Below are 21,368 nucleotides of genomic sequence, written 5' to 3' on the forward strand. Positions count from 1 at the left end.
CTCTCTCTCTCTCGCTCGCCCGCTCGCTCCTCTCCGCCTGGGGACCCGTACCCGGAAAAGGAAATCCCTCCCTCGCTTCCGCCGGAAAACGGAAGGAGAACGGGGAGGGGGGAGGGCGCGCGCGAGCAGGAGGCCCGCCGCGTCCCAGGCGAAAGGCGCGAGGCTCTGCGCGTGACGTCACGGCGTGGCGGGGCGCCGCGGCTTCCGGAGGAGACGCGCCGCCGTCACGTGGCGCGGGCGGCTCCGCGTGGCTGCCTAAGAAGGCCAAGGGGGCGGGGCGAGGGGCGGGGCCTCCTGGCTCGCCTGCGCTCTGCGTTCCCTCCCGCTGCGCTGCGTTTGAGCGCACGGGCGTGTGGCGGAGCCTGGCGCGGGCCTCCCTCCCTCCATGTTAAAAGAAAAGGAGGCTCTGCTGCCTGTAGAGAGCGTCCGAATGTCGGGCCGGGCGGCCATCGCGGGATCTAGTGCTCTCTGGGCGATTCAAGGCCAGACCCTGCTTTTCAACCCAGCCTACCTCGCAGGGTTGTTGTGAGATAACCTGCAGAGGAGGAGGACTGTGTAAGCTGCCTTGAGTTGCTAAGAGGATACGGGTGGGGTATGAAGAGCATAAAATAAATGAACGTTAAGCAGGAAAAAAATGAAGGTGTAATCCTATGCTTGTTCAGACGAAGAAAAAGCTGCAGTCCTGCAGGAAAACCAAAGTCCTTTTCCACTAAAAAAAATTGCACTCAAGGTGGGGAACAGCTACTTCGAGATAAAACTTCAGGGTTCAGTAGCAAAACACACATAAGCAAGTAAGACACTATTTGGGGTTCTTGGCAATCCACACCTGCAAAATAATTTTTCTATTACAAAATGTGAGCTGATCATTGGCGGTATCTGAAGTAAAACACTTTATTCCTAGGATTTTGTAGCTGAAGGCTGAAAGCGTGCATCACCGGTGGAGGCAGAGCTGAATCTTCTCAAAGTATTTTGTCTGAAATGCCCTCTTCTCTCCTATCGTTTTTTATAGATTTCCTTTTTTAGGAAATAGGATCCTTTGAAGTGGCACACACAGATAAACCTCAGAGCCCATGGAAATTAGCGTGTGCAAATTTGTCCCTGGCTGACCCCCAGACCGTTTTTGTTGCTAGCACGTTCTTTATTTCCATTACTGTTTGCCTGTCGCTTTCACATTGCTTCCCAGTGCAAAAAGGGATTGGTGCTTATTTTTAGCCTCACAACAACCCTGTGAGGTAGGCTAGGCTGAGACAGGGGTCAGGTTCACACTCTTATCACCCGCTCACTGCTGTTTTTTGTGACGAGTGTTGCAGAGGAAGATCTCCAGCACCGGACTCGCCACGGGCAGCTTGCTACCTGGAGAAGCAGCCGATAGCTTCCAGACACCTGTTTGAATGTCTGTAGAAGCAAACCCCACGTCTTGTTTTCAGCCTTCTAGGCAAGGACTGAGAAAGCTAACCCAAGAGATGTGATTTCCCTGTTCTGGACAGAGATAGGCTGAGGCTAGGTCTCCCTGCAAGCAAGCAAATTATTTTACAAACATGTCCGATCATGCTGCCTATTAATTCAGTTCATTTACCAGACCTTACATGTCCAGTGCCTCCTCAGGAAAGCCTTTAGAAGTTTTCCTTGGTTATGTGTGTGTTCCTTGGCTAGAAGCAACTTAGCAACTGTTAGTATAAGATCCCCTATTAATGCATGTTTGAGGTACACCTAAGGTTTGTCCCTATGTCCTTTTAGACACAAAACAGCCTCCAGACTCCCAGGCTGGCCCTACCAGAATAACCTGGCTTGGAAATGCTTGGAGGTGTAGCCTTCTTACCGTGCGAATGAGCAGAGGATAAGCAGCTTCCATTAATTCCTAAAAGCGCCATTGTTGCTTTGAGCGTTAATTCCCATGCAGTCATCTCCTGAATGCCTGTTTTTATTTGAATCCAAAACTTCCTTGCAGTAAAGAAGCAAATACTATTTGGCTCTTTTCAGTGGTGGTCCTTGCCTTTCACTTTTTCTCCCCAGGCAGGTAGGTATGGATCCCACCCTGATATCTTTTAAGCAAGGTTTCAAGCTCCCCCTTTTAATCCCAAATTTCTGTTAATAAGATTCATATTCTGTATGTATTTTGCTAATTGAAATTGGTAAAGCACTTTATAACTATTTGTTCTGTTTGTTATTGGTTTAGATTTTTCTTTTTCTTGTTTTACTCTGTTTAACGTTGTTTTCTTGTTTTTAGAAATGGCAATGTGTTTTAGATTCTAATGTTAGGATTTGTAACATGTTATCGTAATTCGCTTTAATTTGTTGTGCACTGCCATGCAACACAGAAAAAGAAAAAAAAAAGTGAATATCCCCGTCACAGATATGCAAAGATCCCAGATCTCTCTATTGTTTTTCATCTGCAGCTTCTCCTACTTCCATAGTAAGGAAGATCAAAATAAAGCAGTTGGTGGCAGTTCAGAAGTTACCGTCTTCCAACAACTCCCAACAAGATGCGCTTCTCTAGAATTTTCTTTAGTGTCCTCTGCAGATTGTAGGTGCTGTGAGTTCACAGAGCAATTGGGTATTTTTACTTTTTAAAAGAATCTGTTAGGCATAATTTGCAAAATAAAAGTGCCCAGATCAGACTGCCCTTGAACAAATCTATGTTGTGACTGCACTTTGAATATTGTATGGTTGTCATACTTAAAACAGAATATGGGAGAGCTGGGAAAGGGGCAACTCAGATGATACAGGGCTTTCTCAGGGACAGCCCCCAAATGCTGGACACATTCTCCGAGATCTGCTCTGTTCCTTTATGGCACTAGGTTAAGACTGCCCTCTGCCGATGCATTAAATGGCTTCGAGTCTGCAGGGATTTGGTTTATTGAATATATTAATTCCACTAATGGTTTTTACATCATTTCAAGTGTTTGTATTGAGTTTACGCTGCTTTTCTTGTAGCTGCAGCATGCATTGTTTTTTAGGAATTGTCATTCACCACCTACTGCTGGCTGCAGATTGATGGTGAACCTCAAGCGAGGGACACCTTCAGTTGGAAGCCAGTTCTGGTCCCGCCTGCCTACCCCCAGCCTTTTGCAGGCCAGGTGAGCCTCAGCATCTGCACCCAAGGCGACCTGGCTGGTGGGAGCTCTCGCCAACTCCCAAGTCTGGCGGATGTGGATGGATCCACCAGGCAGCGGAGAGCCTAAAGTCAAGGGGGGGGGGATTGTTAGGGATTGGGGGGGAGGCGGCAGATCAGAGTTGGGCAGCAGGGGGTGAGTGGGAAGCTAAGGGAATCAGCGGCATCAAATGGCAATTGAAGAGGAGGAAATTACAGTCCTTAAACACTCCCAGAAACAAATTTCCGATGTAAATCTTTCTTCTGAAATTAAAACGCACACACGCACGCAGGAAGATGAAAGAGAGCCTCTTTCTCTCCTCCTGAAAAGAGCACACACACCTTTTCTAATGCACACACACGCAATCTGGAGAGTCAGAATTAGTTGTGACAGCTGAAATTCTGTACTTATCAGATGGCACTTGACAGGATACGTAAAAAAATACAAGAAGAAAAGTGGAGAGAGGCTTGTCACAGAACTGGGGGGTGTGCAAGAGGGATGCGGGGGGCCTGCAGTGATACAAGACACATAATTCAAGCCTTCTTGGATTGCAAAAACTCCTTTTACCTTAAGGGCCCTGCTGCCTTATTTTTATCCAAATGGCTCAATTACCTCAAAGCCCCACAGAGAAAATGATCGATGCTGGCCTTTATTTTCTCTTTCTCCCCTCTCTCTCCCTCTCTTTCTCTCAATCTTGTCTCGACAACAGTAGGTATGTTGTTTTGTTTCCATCTCCTTCCGCCCCCTCCTCTTTTCTGCTTGTTTGCCTTTTTGCAGGGGGAGGCGGCGTGTCCAAAGCGTGTCTTGGAACCAAGGCTTCCTCTTCAATTAAAGAATTGACAAAAATTAGGAGGTAGGCTGGCGGGTGAGATGGGAAGGCCAGGGAGCTGTGGAAATGGAACCTTTCAAAGGATGACAATGAAGATGTGTTTGTTTGGGGCAAATGCCGCAGCGAGCCCCCCCCCCCCGCCTCAGAGTCACTCCTCCCTCCTGTTCCCCCCACATTTATTTTTCCTTCCTCCTGCATTGCATAATAGCAACTGGTTTGGCACTTCGCTCGCCCTCAATGAGAAAATATCCCCCTTTCCATTTTTGACTTGGTTATTTCCAAACCGTGCAATACGCTGCAGGAAGCCCCCATTTTAGCCTGGCTTCCTTTGCTGTGTGCTTGTCATCCTCCGAGTCCTGTTTGGACCGACACTGGACCTCGCTATTCACGCCTCTCTTGCTCTTTGAGATCATGCGGGGAGAAATTATTTATTTCCAGCCCCGTCCGCAGCTCGTTTATCTTCAAAAGTGTTTGTTTGGAGGACCGGCGGGAGCAGGGAAAGGGAAAGAACGGCTCTCGATGGGAAGCGGCTGTAGAAATTCCGAGAAGAGGCGTCCTGGTGACCGTCCTGGTGACCACTCCGTGCCCAGCGGGAGCGCAGGACAAATGGCACACGCACCTCCACGTTTACACAAAAGGCTCCTGGAGGCAGGCCAAGGGGCATGGGCAGGGGGAAGGCCAGCCCTTCAAGTGGGAGGTGCTCTCGGGGGTGCAAGTAATTGGGGAGTCACCTTCAGAACTGGGGGTCCATCTTCCGCTTAGGCTGCAGGACCAGCCCCGCAAAGACCAAGGGAACCACACCCCGGGCCTCAGGCTGGCGCTCGAGTGGGCGAGACCCCACATCCTGTTTCACTGTGTTGCTCAGCAAAAGGCGCATGCTACACCCCCCCACCCCGGCTGTCCTCCAAAATGCTCATCCAAGACCTAGGGGCTCGTTCCTGAGGCCAGGCCAAGCACCAGGGCGATGGCTGCAGGATCAGGCCGATCATAACAGGAAATAAGCTGGCCAAAGCGAAACGTGGACAGACGAGCGAGACCTGACGGAGAGCCTCTGCTGCCACACCCACACTTTTCATACTTGGTTTGCACACTTTGCACGCACAATAGCGGACCGTCCCTAATTCCTGTCGGAGGCAGTGAAGAACCAGCAGCTCCGATCACTGCCCAAGCAGCGGTTTGGCAATGAAGGGGAAGGAGCCAGAGTTCAGACTTTGCCTGCCCCAACGTCACAGGACGGGTTCCGCAAAAGCAACCGCTGGAGCGGAGAAGGGACAGCGGGCACAGGAAGGGCAGGCACGCCCGGGTCTCCAAGCAGCTCAGGGCATCCTCCCAAAGTCCCCCCTCCCCTGCAGAGTCCGCGCAGGTGGAGGCCAGAAACAAGCAGTGAGCGGCTGGAGTGACACCGATGGGAACCTCGCCGTGGCCCCGAGCCCGTGCTTAAAGGGACCCCTTTAAGAGCTCACTCCGTGGCAGTGAAGACGGTGAAGAACCGGTTCCTCTCCACCCGCCCATTGAGCGTTTGGGACGCTGGAAGGCCTGTTCCATGCTAGCTTGCGCAAAGACAAGACAGACCACGTTGTGAGCCATTTCTGCAACCCTTCGCAGGTCCCGTTGGTTGCACGTGTGCTGATTTGGCTGCTGTGACGGACAGAGGAACAAGCAGATACAGCTGGACAAGCAGGAGCCAAACCACTAGTGGGGATGTGAGGGGTAAGACTCGCCACGTGTGTCCTGAACTCTTCTCTCCACTGGCTTGTACAAACAACAGCTTGATGTGGCTCCAGGCCTATTATGAGCCACGGAACGTGATTCATGCTGGGAGCCAGGCATGGGGAGTGCGTCTGTGGGCTTTGCGCAACCTTTCCGTCCTGCCAACCATGGGATCCGTCTAAGAACTGCCTCCGATGAGCATCGGAGATACTATTTAAGAGATGCCAGTCCTTCTTGGAAGGAGGTGGTGTTGTAGCGAAGCCGGGGCTCGCAGGGCTGAAGCAGCAGGCCTTCGTGATTATCGACAACCACCGCGCCATCTGCTACGTCCTCAGCTTTAGTGGCCATCATGGCAGTAGCTGGGCAGGAAATGAGGTTATACAGCAACAGGATTTTGTGGAGCGTTCTCTCCGTCACGATGCAAAGGAGTTCGAATTGGCCCAGTCTTCGATGGGCAACACGAGGCCCCCTAGTTTAGAGAGGAAGAGCAAATCCATCTCGCCACCGCAGTTCGCGTGCAGGAAAAAAAATCTTGTGTTGACTTCTGTGGAAATTTCCTCGCATCCCTTTCAAACTCTCACCTCGGGGAGAGCGAGTTTCAGGAAGCAAACCGATGGGTAGGGGGAGGTCTAATGCCCCTCCGTTTATGCCAGTCTCACCTCAGTCCAAATCAGGGCTGTGCATCGTCACACAAAAGAAAGCAAACAATCAGGTTGAACGGCACAATTAATGCCACACTTGGCTTGAATCAAGACAAGAAGAAAGCCAGAGAGAAAAGGATGGAGCAGCTGTTAAGGGTTTTATTTAAGTTACTCTAAGAGGGATGGTAACAAATATGATAATAGATTGATATATAGGTAGATAAATAGATTGATGGCCATGTCCTGACAGGTGCCATTTTCTCCGGCTGGTTTCTTCTAATGGACTTCTAATGTAGTAGCCTTCTCATTGACGATCAGGCCCAGAGACCACAGGAGTGGCATCTGTGCATCTCTGTGTTTGACAGATGGGACAGTCCAGCAGGAAACCTATAATCCGTCGATTTCTCCTGGTGCTGAATGCATGTAACCACTTCTTTCCTGGACAGAAACAGAGGGCGAACCAGACGCTGAGGACCGTGGGTTCAGGAGAAGGGGAAAGAGTAAAGAGCCACAGCAGGGGAGAAAATGCAGGAGGGTCCCCCCCCCCCCCGTGACAAACCTTCCTTTGCACCTAAGGGCATTGACACATGTTCAGCCAATCTTCACTGCGATCCAAAAGTTGATGGGGATGTTGCATTTTAGGTCCTTCTTTAACTGAAAATAATGCATAAAGATCAAGGAAAATGCAAAACCGGAATATTTTGGCCACGAAATGAAAAATGCAGGGATGCTGCAGATGATTATGTGCCTTGTGGTCATATCAGTGGAAATATAAGCATAGGGAGAAAATCCCCCCCCCCCGATTTAAAAAAAACTTCAGCAGTGGGTTGGGAGCAAAGTAATATCACTTTTTAGAGTCACCATTTAAACTAAATTAAGGGCTGTTTGGTGTCCAAACCTCCCATAGGAGAGAAGTGTGGAAAAAAAGACTTAACGTCTTTAGATTTTTGATGGAGAGAGGACTAGATCCTTTAAATATCCTATCAGTTTTGGACAGCTGTTTCAGGAATATACTTCAAGAGCTCTAATTATATATTTGTGGAGAGAGTGCTAGAAATGGCCCTCCGTTTGTTTGATTTTAAACACTTTGTGTACATGGATAATGAGGAAAGCAGTCTCATTTGCCGTTACAAATGCACTTGCTTGGCAAAAATATTAAAACACACCAGACTGTTTTGAGCAGAAATTAATGTTTACCTGTTTTGTGTTACCCTGGGGACACTGGAAATATTGTTATGGCTTCTGGGCAAAACAAGCCTTGGCATTCAGTGTGGCTGTCCATCACCTTTCAGCTTTGGAAGCTTGGGGGCATTTCTATGGGGGGCGTGGAAAACACAGAAGCAAAGCTGCCTTTCAAAATCCTTTGATGGTTTCAAGAGCATGGTTGTCTTAATCTTCTTGCCCAGCTCTCAGGGAGAGGAGGCCAAGCCCCCCCTCCCAAGGGTGATGGACTTTCTATGGTGAGAGGAAGTGTGATGCAGTGGTTAAAACCATGGGACTGGGACTCGGGAGATCAAGGTTCTAGTCCTTGCTTGGCTATGGAGCTCATTGGGTGACTTTGGGCTGCTCACAGACTCTCAGTTCAACCTACCTGACAGGGTTGTTGTTGTTGTGGGGATAAGACTGAGAGCAGGGAGGGGAGAATGGTGTAAGCTGCTTTGAGTTTGGTATAAGAAAAAAGGCAGATATAACACTAATAACCAAGCAAACATGGCTAAACACCTAGGGAGTCAAAGTCATCCTTTAAAGAGAGAAGCACCCAAAGCCCTTGACCTGGTTTCTTTCACAATGTTCTTTTAATGCCAAGGTTTTCGTGCCCCAGAGAAGGAGAGCTTTGCAGATTTGGGAAAAATCTTTCCAACATTCCTAGGATTCATAATCGGGGGGCACCTGAGACGGGCCTCATGTGTGGTTAGCACCTGGCTTGTGGAACTCATGTCAGGAAAGGTTAGGCTGCCATCCTCTACATTGTCCTTTGGGGGGGCTGGTGAAGACAACAGCATTCTGCTGAGCCTTTAATAGTCAACGCTGCTGTCTGCCTTTCCTAGAAACAAAGAAACAGCCAGAAGGGGCCTCCCAGGCCATCTAGCCTGACCCCCGGCACCAGCCGGCTCCGCTCACGACATGCCCACCATGTGGACGTCCAGCCTATCTTTGATAGAAATCCCTGGCGTTACTGTACTGTAGGATGGGGTTGCCCATGGTGCTTTGTTCAGACTCAGGTAGTTTATTGAGGGCCAGACTAGATGGCCTCGGAGACCCCTTCTGACTTGCTCCCGCCCCCCCCCCCCGATGTTTCTATGTCCTTGACTATTTCTAAAAGGTGTGTTTGAACAAAAACATACCAAATCAACAAATCTGACAAAGGACCAGGCATGCAATGACATTTAGTACTTGACTATAATCATGTTTGCAATTCCAGCCTGGATACCTACCCAAACTAGGAAAAGATGCCTGCAAAATAAAATCTCATTTCTAATAAAATCCTAGAAGGCATTCAGCAAACCTCAAACCATGATTTTGGTTCTTGTTCAAAAGTTCTTCTTCTGGAAAGAGGAAGAAGGAAGAGGAGGAAGAGGAGGGGGGAGGGTTATTTGAGAGAAAAACACTCCGGCCAAGGTTCTGTCGGATGGAAAATGAAAGCTGCCCCCGCCCCGATTGGTTCCAAGACAGGCAGGCCGACAAACGAGGGGAGGCTGTTTGACCACAGTTTTACCGATTGTGGGGCTTGTTGAAGGCCAGAGATCAAGCGGCTGCTGGCGTTCCATCTTTCAGTTCACTTAAACTGGCCACTACTGCTCCCACAATGACAGCGACAGGGGAAAAGGCGTATCCTGGGGCCATTTTCGGGGATTATCTTCTCCTAAAGCTTCGGCACACTGTGCGCGTGTCCTAGGCCTGCCCAACACCCTTGCTGACTCGGCGCCCAGCTGCTGACGCTCCGCTTGGCTGACAGTTTGGCTGGGGCTGAAAGGAGCAATTTGGCAAGTGCTTCCCAGCCAGCCCAGGCGATGGACACTCGGTGTGGGGGAGCATTCTAAGCATATCCTGCGGTGAAGCGGTGGGCATCTGGAATGGGGCCTGCAGAGCCAGGGGTGGAGGAGGACTTGGTGAGGTGCAGCGGGGGCAGAAGTGAAGGCAAAGGCAGGTCAGAGTGAGGGTCAGATGCCAGCAAACCGGCAGGAGCAGCTGTGGAAAGGACTCCAAGGGCAAGAGAGAGTGGGTACCAAGAAGGCCTGGCAGGGCCAGAGGTAAACAGAAGCTGAGGACAGGCAGGAATCGGGTACCTGGCAAAGATGTGGCAGGCGCCAAGGCAAGGCAGAGTCCAGATCCTGACAGCCGGAGAAAGATACTGTCAGTATCTGAATGGCATGGATTCCGCAGGCTGCAAAACAGGTTTGCAAAATCACGAGTCCCCAGTTTGCCCAGTGCCTTCCTTGTATTTTTTTTCAGCACCAGGCAAAAACCTTCCTTAAAAAAAAAAAAAAAAAAGTAATAGGGAATGTCACTTGACCTTCTGTTTTGCATTTGTACCCGTATTTTATTCACATTGTATTTTAATATGTTGTAATTGGTTTTTATTGTGTTTCATCTTACGAATATGACCCAGAGGTGCTATGGCACAATTGGGTAGCACACAAATGCTTTAAATAAATAAATAATAAGCAAGTAAGTAAGTAAGTGGCTGTTTGACATTCCTATACAAAAAATGGATTCGACCCATGGATGGTTCACCCAGCGACAGGACGCCTCGTGACTGGAAAGCACAGATGGAACGTGTTTAAGAACATCCATTCACAAAGTTACTGGCTTTGAGCAGGCCGGGAGGCAGGCCTGAGAGCCCTTTCAACGATGGGACCTACCTGTCCAGGTGCCTCCTCCATCCCCTGTGCTTACACACCAGCAGCTATTACAAAAACATAGACAGCATTGCCCTCCAAGGGAGCTGATCTTGTAGCAAGTTGGACTCGTGGGTATTTTAGCTGAAGCTTTGCAAAGCCAGCATGTAACGGGGGGGGGGGGGTCAAGTGCAGCACGTGGACTTTGGGAGATGCGGGTTCTAGTTGCCACTTGCCCATGAAACTCACAGGGAACTTGGTGACTCTCAGCTGAGCTTCCTTGCAGGGTTGTGAGGATAAAGCGGGGCAGAGGAGGATAAAAGCCACCCTTGGAAGGGGAAAAGTTGGGGTATGATTATAATATGATAATTAAAACGGGTGCAGAACCACTTTTGGCTCAGGGGCCAAAGGCAGTTTGGGAGAAGCTGGGGGGGTGGGGGGCATTCCAGTGGTGGGAGGGGCTGGAAGAAAAAGGGGCTGGGCCAAAGGTGAAAGAGGCAGGGCAGAAAGCTCCTTATGGCCTGTGAGAGGCAAGTCAACCTTTCAGAATTAGGAAAAAGCAGCGCAAAGGCTAGGAAAATGGCAACCAATTGACCATTGTGGGGGCAGTAGGGATGAAGGAATGGGGTGGGGGTGCCTGGAAGACCCTGGTAGGCAGACTGGGACCCCGTGCAGGGCCTGATGCTCACACCACTGGTCTGCATGGACTGGAGAAGAGGAGGAGGTTGGTGGCGGGGAGCTTCAAAGGAAATTCTGTTTGCCAGGAGGTATTTCTGGACCGGTTCTCACGCTGGCTGGTACGGGTCCCACGGCTCCATCGCGCTGATGAAGATGGGCTCCATTGATGCGCCACGCTGAACGGCCGTTGGGTTTTTCTTTCCCTCCTGCTCACTTTCTCCTCATTCCCCTTTAAAATACGTGCTCTGGATTCTGCTTTGATGACAGGGCCAACAAGTGGCATTGATTTTTTTTTTTTAAAGAAAGGAAGACTTTGGAAAACACGGGAGTCTTTTGTGAAAACCTCCCCGTGGGGGCCAGCTCAAGCAGTTCCGATGTTTTCACATCTCTCAGGAAGAGTCCAAGCCTTCTCCCCGGAGTGCCGAAGTTCCCCAAAGAAGGAAGTTTGGCCAAGAGACAGGCAGCCTTTACCGCACCCTCCTCGCAGGAACAAGTCTTCAAACAGCGTACCTTTGACAGCCTACCCTCCTCTCCGAAGAAGACGAGGCCCTTCCAGAGCTAGGAAAGAGCTAGGCCCTTCCGGAGTGAGCCGGGGTGGGGAAGGATGTCCCCTCTGGAAGGAAGGGCCCAGAGGGGGAAAAGACGCCATTTTGTCCCTCGCCTCCAGTGGCGACACGCCTTCCATCTGCGTTTTGGTGGGGAAAACCTGCTGCCAGGACATCTCGGACGCTTCCCGTTCTGAGAGGCCCCTCTTGCCTTTGCCTCGGGCTTGGAGGCAGGCAAGGTCATCGCTGTTTTTACGAATCCATCTTTGTAAAAGTTAATGTCCAGCGTCTCTCCACTCCATTTCCTTGTCCCAGGCCATCTGCCATTCTCTGAGGCATTGTTGAAACTTCCTCTCTTGTTCCCCCTCGGCTTCCTCTACTCCCCACAGATCGCTCAACCCACAACACAGGATTTACGGCTGCACCTTAAAAACTGGATTATGAGTGCCACGTAGCTGAGAGGTCAGCATGTCAGGGCTGCTCTCCATCGATTGCGTTTAAAATAAAAATAAAAATACAGCGTTCCCCACGGCTAAAGCTCTTTGCCCCCAGCCCCTCGGAGTGGGCTTGGGTTGCCTTCACCACCTCTTCCCATCAGCTGACCCAAGCCGCTCTGAGGCAGTGCGGGCGAGAAAGGGACACCTCGAGCTGACCATAGGGCGTTTCTAAAAACCAGCTGCGTTGCTGAACTCTTGACCTGGAGGAGAGATGTAATGCACCTCGGTGGGTTATCCGAATCAATAGTTCCATAAAGCTGGCTGGGGCTGCCCCCCTGCCGGCACGAGCTCCCTGGTAGCCACCCAGGTGCGTTGCAGACTCCGTTTCGCTCTTGTGTCAGGCCGACCTGCAGATGGGTGGCCGCCCGGCACTGGGGTGGAGGAGGACGGTTGGCCAAACTGCCTAAGGGCCCTTCGCCGAGCCCGAGGGCATCCACTGGCCCTCGTTTCCAGCACCAACCCTCTCTCTGAAGGGCTGCCCAGTCCAGGTCAAGTTGGAAGACCAGGACCTGTTTGAAGGCAGAATGCTAGTTTTTCTGATGGGGCTTAGACTCACCGTCTGCCTTGGGAGGCCTTCTGCCCTGAAGGCCAGGCCAGGAGAATGAGCCAGTGCCCCCCAACATTCCAGCCATGCCCCCCGAGTACGCGAGCCAGGCCAGGGCCTTATGTCAGGGGAAGCCCCCACCCACTGCCGCGTTTCGGTTCAGCCGTGTCGGACCTCTCCGTCCTGTTGTGCTCCATCCCGAAAACAGGCTTCCCACCACGGAGAGCTCGGAACAAGCTGAAAAGAAAAGCCTCCGTGTGTGATGGCACGAGCATCCCATTGTGGGTAAGATTCGGACCAGGTGCCGGTGGAGCAGTGCTCTGTTGCACCGTGTAAACACCTCGCATCCTGGCAGCCTTCCTCCCCACCAGAAGCAAAGAAACGGGTCTTAGCTACCTCTTTGGAACCGAGCCGCTCCAAAATACAACTGCAGCGGGGAACAATATCTTGCTGAGGGGAAAATGCATCTCCAGTGGCTCGGGGAGGATGGGGACCCCTCTGGCAGGTAGCAGGTGAGTGGGGCCCCTGCTAATCGGGTGTGGGATTCGTGTAAGACCTGGTTCCCCCGCATCCCTCGGGGTGCCCACTGGGCTTCAGGTTCAGCAGCTATTCTTCCTCTCTGGGTTCTTTCGGCCTTCAGGGGTCCCAAGAACCCTTCAATCAAGGAGCATCGTCTTTCAAGTCCTGCAGAAAGTGGCCATTTCCCCGCTGCCTTAACTGTGCTTGTACGCTTCTACTGTCGACGAGGAGAAAGGGGGCAGCCCTTGCAGCTGTGTTAACCACTGTTTAACGGAAGGAGCAATTCATCTGACCCGAGCGTAAAACAAGGAAGAAGCTGGGATGCCCTCTTTCTCGACTGAGTGTTTCCCAAGTGGGAAATGGCCATTCTGGGACACTTAAGTGCCTAGGAGTTATAGGAAAACATGGACATGGGGTGATGGAGAAGGACGTATTCAGGGGCATCGGTTAAGTCAGTCCCAATTGCTCCCCAGGCGACTGGGCAGGCAGATGAGGAGCTGGGAGATGACCTCACCTCCTGCTTTCCCCTCTGAGCCAGCTGAGTTTTCCTCACAGCCACAGAGGTGGCTTCAAAACATGAACGGACTTTTGAGATATCGAAGGTATCCCAGAAGCTGGGAAGGCACATACAGAAAGTCCAGTGAGAGCTTTTATCTGCCATCAGTTTCTTCACCTGCCTTGCAGCCACAAGGCGAGCAAGAACAATCCAAATTCGATGAAAAACAAATTGATAAAAAGGTTAGAACCAGCAACTGTCACCAGCAGCACCAATTAACCAGCTGTCCTTCCAGATCAAACTGTGGTTGAGAAATAACAAAAATCTTCAACGAAGAAGATGAAGTTGAAGTCTTTGTTCTTATATGTTATATCATGTTAGGTTGCAGAATAATAGAGTAATGTTACTCTATCCGATCGGATCTGTTGGAAGAATGGTTCAGCCGGTAACGCATTGAACTTTGCTAGTGTCGAAAAGCCAGGGTAGTTTTTCAGAGCCATGAGGAGATCTTCTGGTCTATGGCTTGTTGGAAGAAAACTAGAGACTGCTGAGTCGGCTTACCTTTAGCAATCATCTGTAGAGAAGGGCTGCTTTTGCTGTGAGAACAAAACCGTTTGCCAACTTAGCTTCTAAGAGGAGGGGTTAGCATCTATTCACTGGCAACCCTTGAAACAAAGGGAGAGAGGAATTGCATACAATCCATGGCAATAAGTGTTGGGTTTGTTGTCTTTCATGAGCAGGATTGATGCATCGCCCATCCGGGCAACTTTGGAGACACACTAGCATCCCCAGCCCATTTAGGGCAGCAACACGGTCACGGGGAAGGGGAAGGGAAGGGTTCTTCGGCTTTTTAGAAATGAAAGAATATATCTGTACCCCGTTTTGCAAATGCACTGGGGCAATGCACTGTGCTGTCCCCGTCACATTTTCTGGCAACCACATGCTCTCCTCGCCCCTTTCCATACTCACTTTCTTTAAAATAGGGTTGTTCTTAGGAGATGGGGTCCTTTCTGAACAAACACTCTGGCTTTGAAGTGTATGTGAGAACTCCATGATCCACAAGTTCTGGAATTCCAGCGGCTTAAAGGTCCCCGACGGTTCTTTTAGCTAGTCTAGAGTCTGCCTAGCAAGCCTCTCCTGGGGAATCATGGAGGATGATTCTTTGCAAATGGGTGCAATTAACATCTTGGGTTTGAATTTTGGGGACGGGGAGGGAGAGGCCTTTCCCTCCTGCTTTACAAGGCCATCAGGGTCACTTGGGAACCCCTAGAGGAGGGCACCCTCCGTGGCCACCCCTCAGTCCATAACCTGGCGGCAACGCGACTGTTCTTGCAGCAGCCCGTGTCCTCGTCATTTTCACTCCCTGCTCGCTTGCCAAATGGAGAGCCTGTGAATACACAGCTCTTCCTCTCGATCTGCCCCCCTCCCCAGGCCAGAGTGAGGTGGTGGTGAGGCTTGCAGCAGTGAAAGGAAAAGCAGTGGGGTGGGGGGTCGTCAGTGGCCCCACAATGGGACATGAGACCAGCCTGGCTCTGCACACCGCATCCTCTTCCTACCACCGAAAATGACAGAACCAGACGTCCCTAAAATGTGCACACCGAAGGCGGAGCATCCGCTCTCTCTCCGCCGACTTGTCCCGCGCAAAAGCGGCAGGTTGCAGCCCCGCAGATCAAGGCGTCGGCTGCTCATTTCTCTCGCTCCCCCCTTTGCACTGTGCGTGTGTTGCACAAGCAGAAGGGGGCTGTGAGCGGCTTTGCCACTAGCTGAGCACCCTTTGGCTTGTATCCCCCCAAAAACCCCACTTTCGTGCTCTTTACTGGTGACTTTTGTCCTTGATGGGTTCAGCATCTGAATGAGACATTATTATATCACATAGAGGGAGCTATTAAAGGGAAAGTGGTGTACATTCTCTGCCGAACAATGCCAGGTTTTGCTAATTCTCTCATGCGTTATTGGCATTTGGGTCCCATCTGGCTGGCACAGTTTGCTCCAGTGTCTCCTGCCATTATGTTACCGTTTGTTGAATAATATTTTTTCCCTTCTCTGCTTTATCCACCTCCACTCCCCTTCCCTTTCTTTTCTTCTCTCTCTTAATAGTCTCCCAAAGGCCGAACTGAATTTGCTTGATAGAGTAATGTCAAATGTGTGCAAAACAAGACCAATAAAAAAACCTAATGCATTTCCTGGGCTTTGTCTGTCAATCTCTCCAGTGCCTAACATTTTCCACTCTAAAAACCACTTAAAACACATCTGCAACAATTCCCCACAAAACAACCACTTGTTGGCTAATTGTGCCGACCTGATTGCCTGTCCCCATTTCGTCTTTTCTTATCGTTTGCATTTGGAAGGCTCTATTCTGCCTGGAACTGGAAGGTCCCAAGCCCCTTCTGCTCCAGACTGGAGTACGCAGCAATGGGAGGCCGCTCTAGGTGGGGCTCAGCACCCGGAAGGATGAGCACCTTTATTTTAATTCCTGGCAACATGGAAGGAGACCTGGTGCTTTCCATTTCTGCACTGCTGAGTTGCTTTGATGACCTTGAGAACGAGCGTTGCTGAAATGCAGGCCAGTGTTTGCAGATCGGTGGTGCTTTTTATGCTTTTTTGCATTGAAAGGGGGAATGCGGCAGAGCAGGGCAGCTTTCTTCAGCTTTCAGGTAGCGCAGGACATCCTGAAGGAGGGAGCGAAGGGAAAGGGCAGAAATTGCCAAGCAGCTGCTGCAGATCCCGTGTTCCATCTGGCATAATAGCCTACATAGATGAGGCTCAGATGACGCGATGGCCACGCTGAAGGCGTCGAGGGGGAGCTGTCACTAAGCTCGGGGTTAGTGTGTCGTCTGAACCCAGCATTCCGCAATGCCATGCACATCTCAGGTGTCTTTACAGCAACCTGGTAAGGTAGGGCAGTATTAGTGTCCTTCCATTACCATGTGAGGGAGTGGACAGTCAGGCGGCTGTGCTGGGGATTCATAGCAGAGGCACAGTTCAGTTGGGAGATTTCCTTGTCACCTTTTAGGTAGAACATTACACTAGTTCTCAGTGAGGCTTTGTGTCGGTGGAGAGGTTAGAACTGACAGAAGATGGTGGGTTTTGAGGGGGAACTATGAGGAACAGGTAGCCTCATCTTATCACAGTTCTGGAAAAGGCTTCCAGGCAGGGGGAGGGTAGTAAGGCAGAGTGGGCAGAGACCATAGGCTGGGGACACGCCGTCACAGGGGCTCCTTATCCATGGAAACTTTTATCCTGAGCCCCACACGAGCTCTCTGTGGTTCTGAACCTCATGCCCAAAATAGCTCCCCTGCCACAGGGCTCGGGATAAAAGCTGCAGTCCGTGCGGAGCCCCACCGATCCAGGAACTGCTTGCCGGGTTTCTTCAGCCCACAAACCGAGACGTGCCTGCGTGCCAGGCCCCGGTGCCCTCGGGGAACCATACGGCCCAAGGCGGCTCCCGGGTCAGCGGTGGCCGCGCAGCCAGTGGCGCTGGCTCCGAAGCGAGCGGCTCATGTAACCACGAGGTCAGCCCGGTGACCTCCCCCCGTGCCCTCTCCCGAAGAGAGCCGAGGGAGAGCCAGGGGCCGGGGTCGCCCTCGTCTATGGTTACCAGAGGCCAACAAAACATACCTGTCCTTTCAGCGGCCTCCACGATATCTAAGCTGGCTGCCGGTTCAGGCGGGGGGGAGAGGGGGGCGGGCAGGAGGAAACCCCCAGAAGTGCCCAACTGACCACCGCTATTAAGCAGATGGGATCGCTGCGCATCGAAGGCAGGTCTTGTGTGGCTCTCTTGTCCTCCTCCACCGCCCCGCTTTGAGGACTCGTCCCCTCGGGGCAGCCTTTGTTCTCGCCATGCCGGCCTCTTCCCTCAGGTTGTTCCCATGGCAGGGAGCACCATCAAGGCGAAAGAAAGGCCCCTTTCAGCGCTGAGAAGTCCCGAGAGGGTGCGAGGCCGATCCTTGTTGAGCGCTCAGACAAAGGCACCTTGTTAAGGGGGTCGCAAAAGGAGCTGCCTCCCCCCCACAGCCTGGGAAGCTCTTGCCCCCGGACTCCAGACCAGGCGGGGGAATTCGTGGGCCTTTCAGCCCCTCTGGGCGCAGGTTTGCACCCTCCTGAGCCCTGGGTGCGAGACGGATTCAGAGCCGCCAAGAACCGCTCTGGACCTTCTCACCTCAGTGGCTGAGTCGGTGCGCATGCCTTTCATGTCCAGGACTTGGTAGATGAGGCATCATCCTGTGTGTGTGTGTGGCGGGGGGGGGGGGCGGTGGAGAGAGATGGCCTTAGATAGGTGCATCTGGCCTTTGGAGAAATCATCCTGGGCACCACCACAAAATGGCCGCCAAGGGAGGTGCGACTGGTCACAAAGGGCACGGCGCATGCCCTGAAGCCAGGCTGGCTATTTCCCGACCCCACAGAAAAGGCAGGCATCAAATGAGCTGCGGGAAGCAGTGCTCGAGCCGCCAGCATCCATCTCCCCTTCCCTTCTGGCTTAATGCTCTGCAGCCGGTCCCCGGGGGCCAGAATTAACCCAGCATGCATTAGAGCTGGCTGTTTATGTGCTGTGGCACAATATTCATGACACGTGAAGGATCTGATCTTTGCTCTCAGAAGGCTCCCCAGCTGCCCCCCCCCGCCCCCAGCTTGGCCGTCCCCTCACCTGAGGCATGACCCGTGTCGTGCCCACCGAGGACGTGGCATTCTTTGCCCCCTGGCTTTCACCTGCTGCTCTGTAAGGCGGCCTCCATGGGACGTGGCGATGGATGGACTCCATGAAGGCCATTCCGCCCATGTTGTGCAGACAGCCCTGACCTTGGGATGCGCAGGGCAGAGCGGAAGCCGTGCAGAACAAGGTGCGTTTCCATACAAGGCAGGCTAAGAGAATTCCCCCTTCCACGCCACAACCCTAGCTGGGGAATGGGGGACCAGAAAGCCATGCCAGTCCAGCAGAGTCCAAACCAGTGCAACGTTTGGCGCATCCGTGCGGCTTTGCTTGCACACGTCCACCTCGGAACGCCCCACGCAGCCCCGCTGCCCCCTCTCTTCCTTTCGCTGTCAGCCAGAAGTGACTCTGGAACCCCCAGCTGTAGGTCTTGGGGTGGCAGGCAGCTGTGGACCGGCCTGCTTGGCTCCCACCTGGAGCAAGCCAGTGGCTCCAACAGGTGCTTTGCCTTGGAACTGCAGAGTTGAGCGGCAGCACACTTTGGCCTCTGCCATCGGCTAAGACGCCAAAGAGCGCTTGGGCAGGCACACTTACCTCTTGGGAAAAACTCCATGGGCAGGGGGAGATCAGCCCGGCCCTATTCATCGGCTCCAGAAGAAACAGCAGGTCTCCCCAACCCCATTTGGCTGCAGGGAAGAACTCGATTAAGAATCCTGCCATTTCAACCAGTGGCTGACGTCACTTCTTCCTCTTCCCTCCCCAGGATTTCTCCTCTTGTGTTGTGTCTCTTAAATGGTCGGCCTGTACACAGGGGCAGATGTTATGGCTCTTCAGGAACCGGCATGGAAATGTTTCTTGGCTCAAGAGCAGGGGGAACATGCTTCCAAAAAAGAAAGGACCTGCAGGATGCTTAGCGAAAGACTGTTTCCCGAGCTACCAAGTGTTAAGGGACACATTCCTTGCCCCTACCCCAGTCTCTGGGGATATTCCCACTCTCCTGCCCCAGTGCTTCTTCCCTTTCGGCACCAGGTGAAAACCTTTTTATTCTCCCACTATTTTAATTGCTAATTTGTTTTGATCTGTGGTTTCGTGTCTAATGCTGTGCTACTTTGACTTTTATCTTATTTCATTGTTGTGGTTGTGAACCATCCTGAGACTTCTGTGATGGGATGGTATACAAAAGTTTTGAATAAATAAACAAATAAAACAAATGTTTGCCTCCTGAAACAGCCAAAAGGCAGGGGAGGGGATGCTTAGAAACGGAACGGGTGAAAGGCAGGGGTTGGCCTGCCGGCTTGGGTGGGGCAGGTGCCCTTGCTGCGTTTGGTAGCCAGGCCCAGAGGGCTAAACGGAGCTGCTGTGCCTTTAAAGAAAGCCAGAAAAGAGACTTTTTCTTCACTGTGCTGTCGGGGGCCCAGCAGTGCATGGCGAGGAAGATGCCGGAGGCCACCTGCGGAGATCCTGAGCAGCTGGGAAGATTACCCTTTCCACTAGACCAGAGCCATTACCGTCTTCCAATATGCTATCACTTCCGCTAGGAGAACCAGTAGATGAGTTATCGATTGAAAGTGACCCTGGAGGAGGCCCCTTCCTTCCAGCCTGAGAAGCGTACAGATCAGTCCCGCTGGCAACACGGCGAGCCCGAGGTGGGAACTGAGCGGAAGGTCAGCCGGCAGCTGCCTGTTGCCCAACAGCCTCGGGACGGGGTCCTGCCGGCCACCCGGGGGGCAGCGCGAGCAGCGGGGCACTGAGGTTGCCGGGGGTGCCTCAAGGAGGGTGTGCGCAGGCCATATGAACACTCCAAACATTGTATTGGGTTTGTAGCCATTTTAACCCACCGTGGTGTGGCCTCGCAGCCCTCCATCCCATACTTGGACTTCAGGCGGCAGAAATGCATCCAGCCTGCCTTTTAATGCGCATTTACTTAATTTGGAAAGGGTTCTGCTCCACCCTGTGTTCTGTCTTTCTAAATTCCAGTTAGATGGTGCATTTCTTTAAGAAAGAAACAAAGAAAGCCAAGCTGCGAGAGATTCCAGAATGGACACATGCACATTCAGTCACAGGTTTCCACTTTTGTTCCACCTCTCCCTGTGATGCAAATTCACAATGCCAAATGTATAGAACACACACACACATATACACAAACAGAAGGTTGTGCCGCATGCAGAAATACATTTAGAAAGACATGCAGTGGCACAAAGAATTTAGAAAGACATGCAGTGGCACAAAGGTGGTTTTTCTGTGGGGTCTTCACCCATGTGTAGGAGCACAAGAGCACGGAAAACGTGTCGGTGGACAACCAACCTGATGTTCAGTTGCAACAAGACCGCAACGCGCTGCAAAAAGGAGTTTCCTTCTTGGCAGCGTCTCCCTGACACACAAAACACACACTCCAGGCTGAGCGCTACACTCACTTTGGGTGCACTCCTGCATGCATTTTGACAGCAAAGCGTTCCAGCCTGGCTGACTGGGGGATGCTGGCAACTCCAGGACTATTTCTCCGTCGAAACGCAAATCCGGTTGTGCCCCATTCCCCCAGTTGTCAGCATGACAGAGTTGCAGGGGCAGCTGTAAAACCCTCATCAGCCCAAGGACTGATTCCATTTCGGAGAAGTTCTCACGTGCGACTTTCTTTTGGTGGAAGAACCAAAGGGAAAAGAGGCCTAGAATTCAGACGTCCAACTGGGAGCCCCTTGTAGCATAAAGCTCATCCTCTGTGCCATTTCAGGATGGGGAAGAGCCACGCAGAAGCTGGGAAGATGCCTCCAAGCTGGAACACCTTCCAGGAGCAAGTAGGGCTTCTGTGCACCCCCCTTCTCAGGGCACAGAGCCAGGAAACTGGGCCATGTGGGGAAGGTATAGAGGAAGAAGGCTCCTCCACAACTGGGCAGAGGGACCAGGCCTTTGGAGAGAGCAACTCCCAGGGGGCCTAGGCAGGGGTCAGAACCAGGGAAGGGCCTTCTCCATGCAGAACTTGAGTGGCTACCTTCGACCTTGGTCCCCTCCGCAAGGGAGTCGCTCAGAATGCGCTTCTTGGCAGAGCATCCTTTCCTTCTGAAGCAGCACGTACTCACGTCCGACCCACATGCCATTTTGCCCCTAATTTGGCCTTCGGAAAGGCAGACAATCTCTCCGTCTGCAAAATACAGTGGTACCTCGGCTCACAAACGCCTTGGTTCATGAACAAATCGGGTCACGAACAAAAATTTCTGAAAATTTTTGACTTGGGTCGTGGACACCGCTTTGGGTGGCAACCAAGATCGCAGCCATCTCCCCTCCCACCCCTGAGTGGGGAGATGGCGGCGATTGTGCTGGGGGCGGGGGGGGGGG

General features: G+C 52.0%; 1 protein-coding gene across 2 annotated transcripts in view; it reads right to left on the minus strand.

The window, feature by feature from the left end:
• Positions 1-5,790, minus strand: part of FUBP3 (far upstream element binding protein 3) — a 61,664-nt gene extending 55,874 nt beyond the window's left edge. For both annotated transcript variants that reach the window (XM_044439889.1, XM_044439887.1), the window contains exon 1: positions 5,781-5,790. The gene's annotated coding sequence lies outside the window, so the exon portion shown is untranslated. The remainder of the gene's footprint in view (positions 1-5,780) is intronic.
• Positions 5,791-21,368: the final 15,578 nt, after the last annotated feature.

This window comes from Varanus komodoensis, unplaced genomic scaffold, assembly GCF_004798865.1.
Source record: "Varanus komodoensis strain SLA01 unplaced genomic scaffold, ASM479886v1 scaffold36, whole genome shotgun sequence".
NCBI lineage: Eukaryota > Metazoa > Chordata > Lepidosauria > Squamata > Varanidae > Varanus > Varanus komodoensis.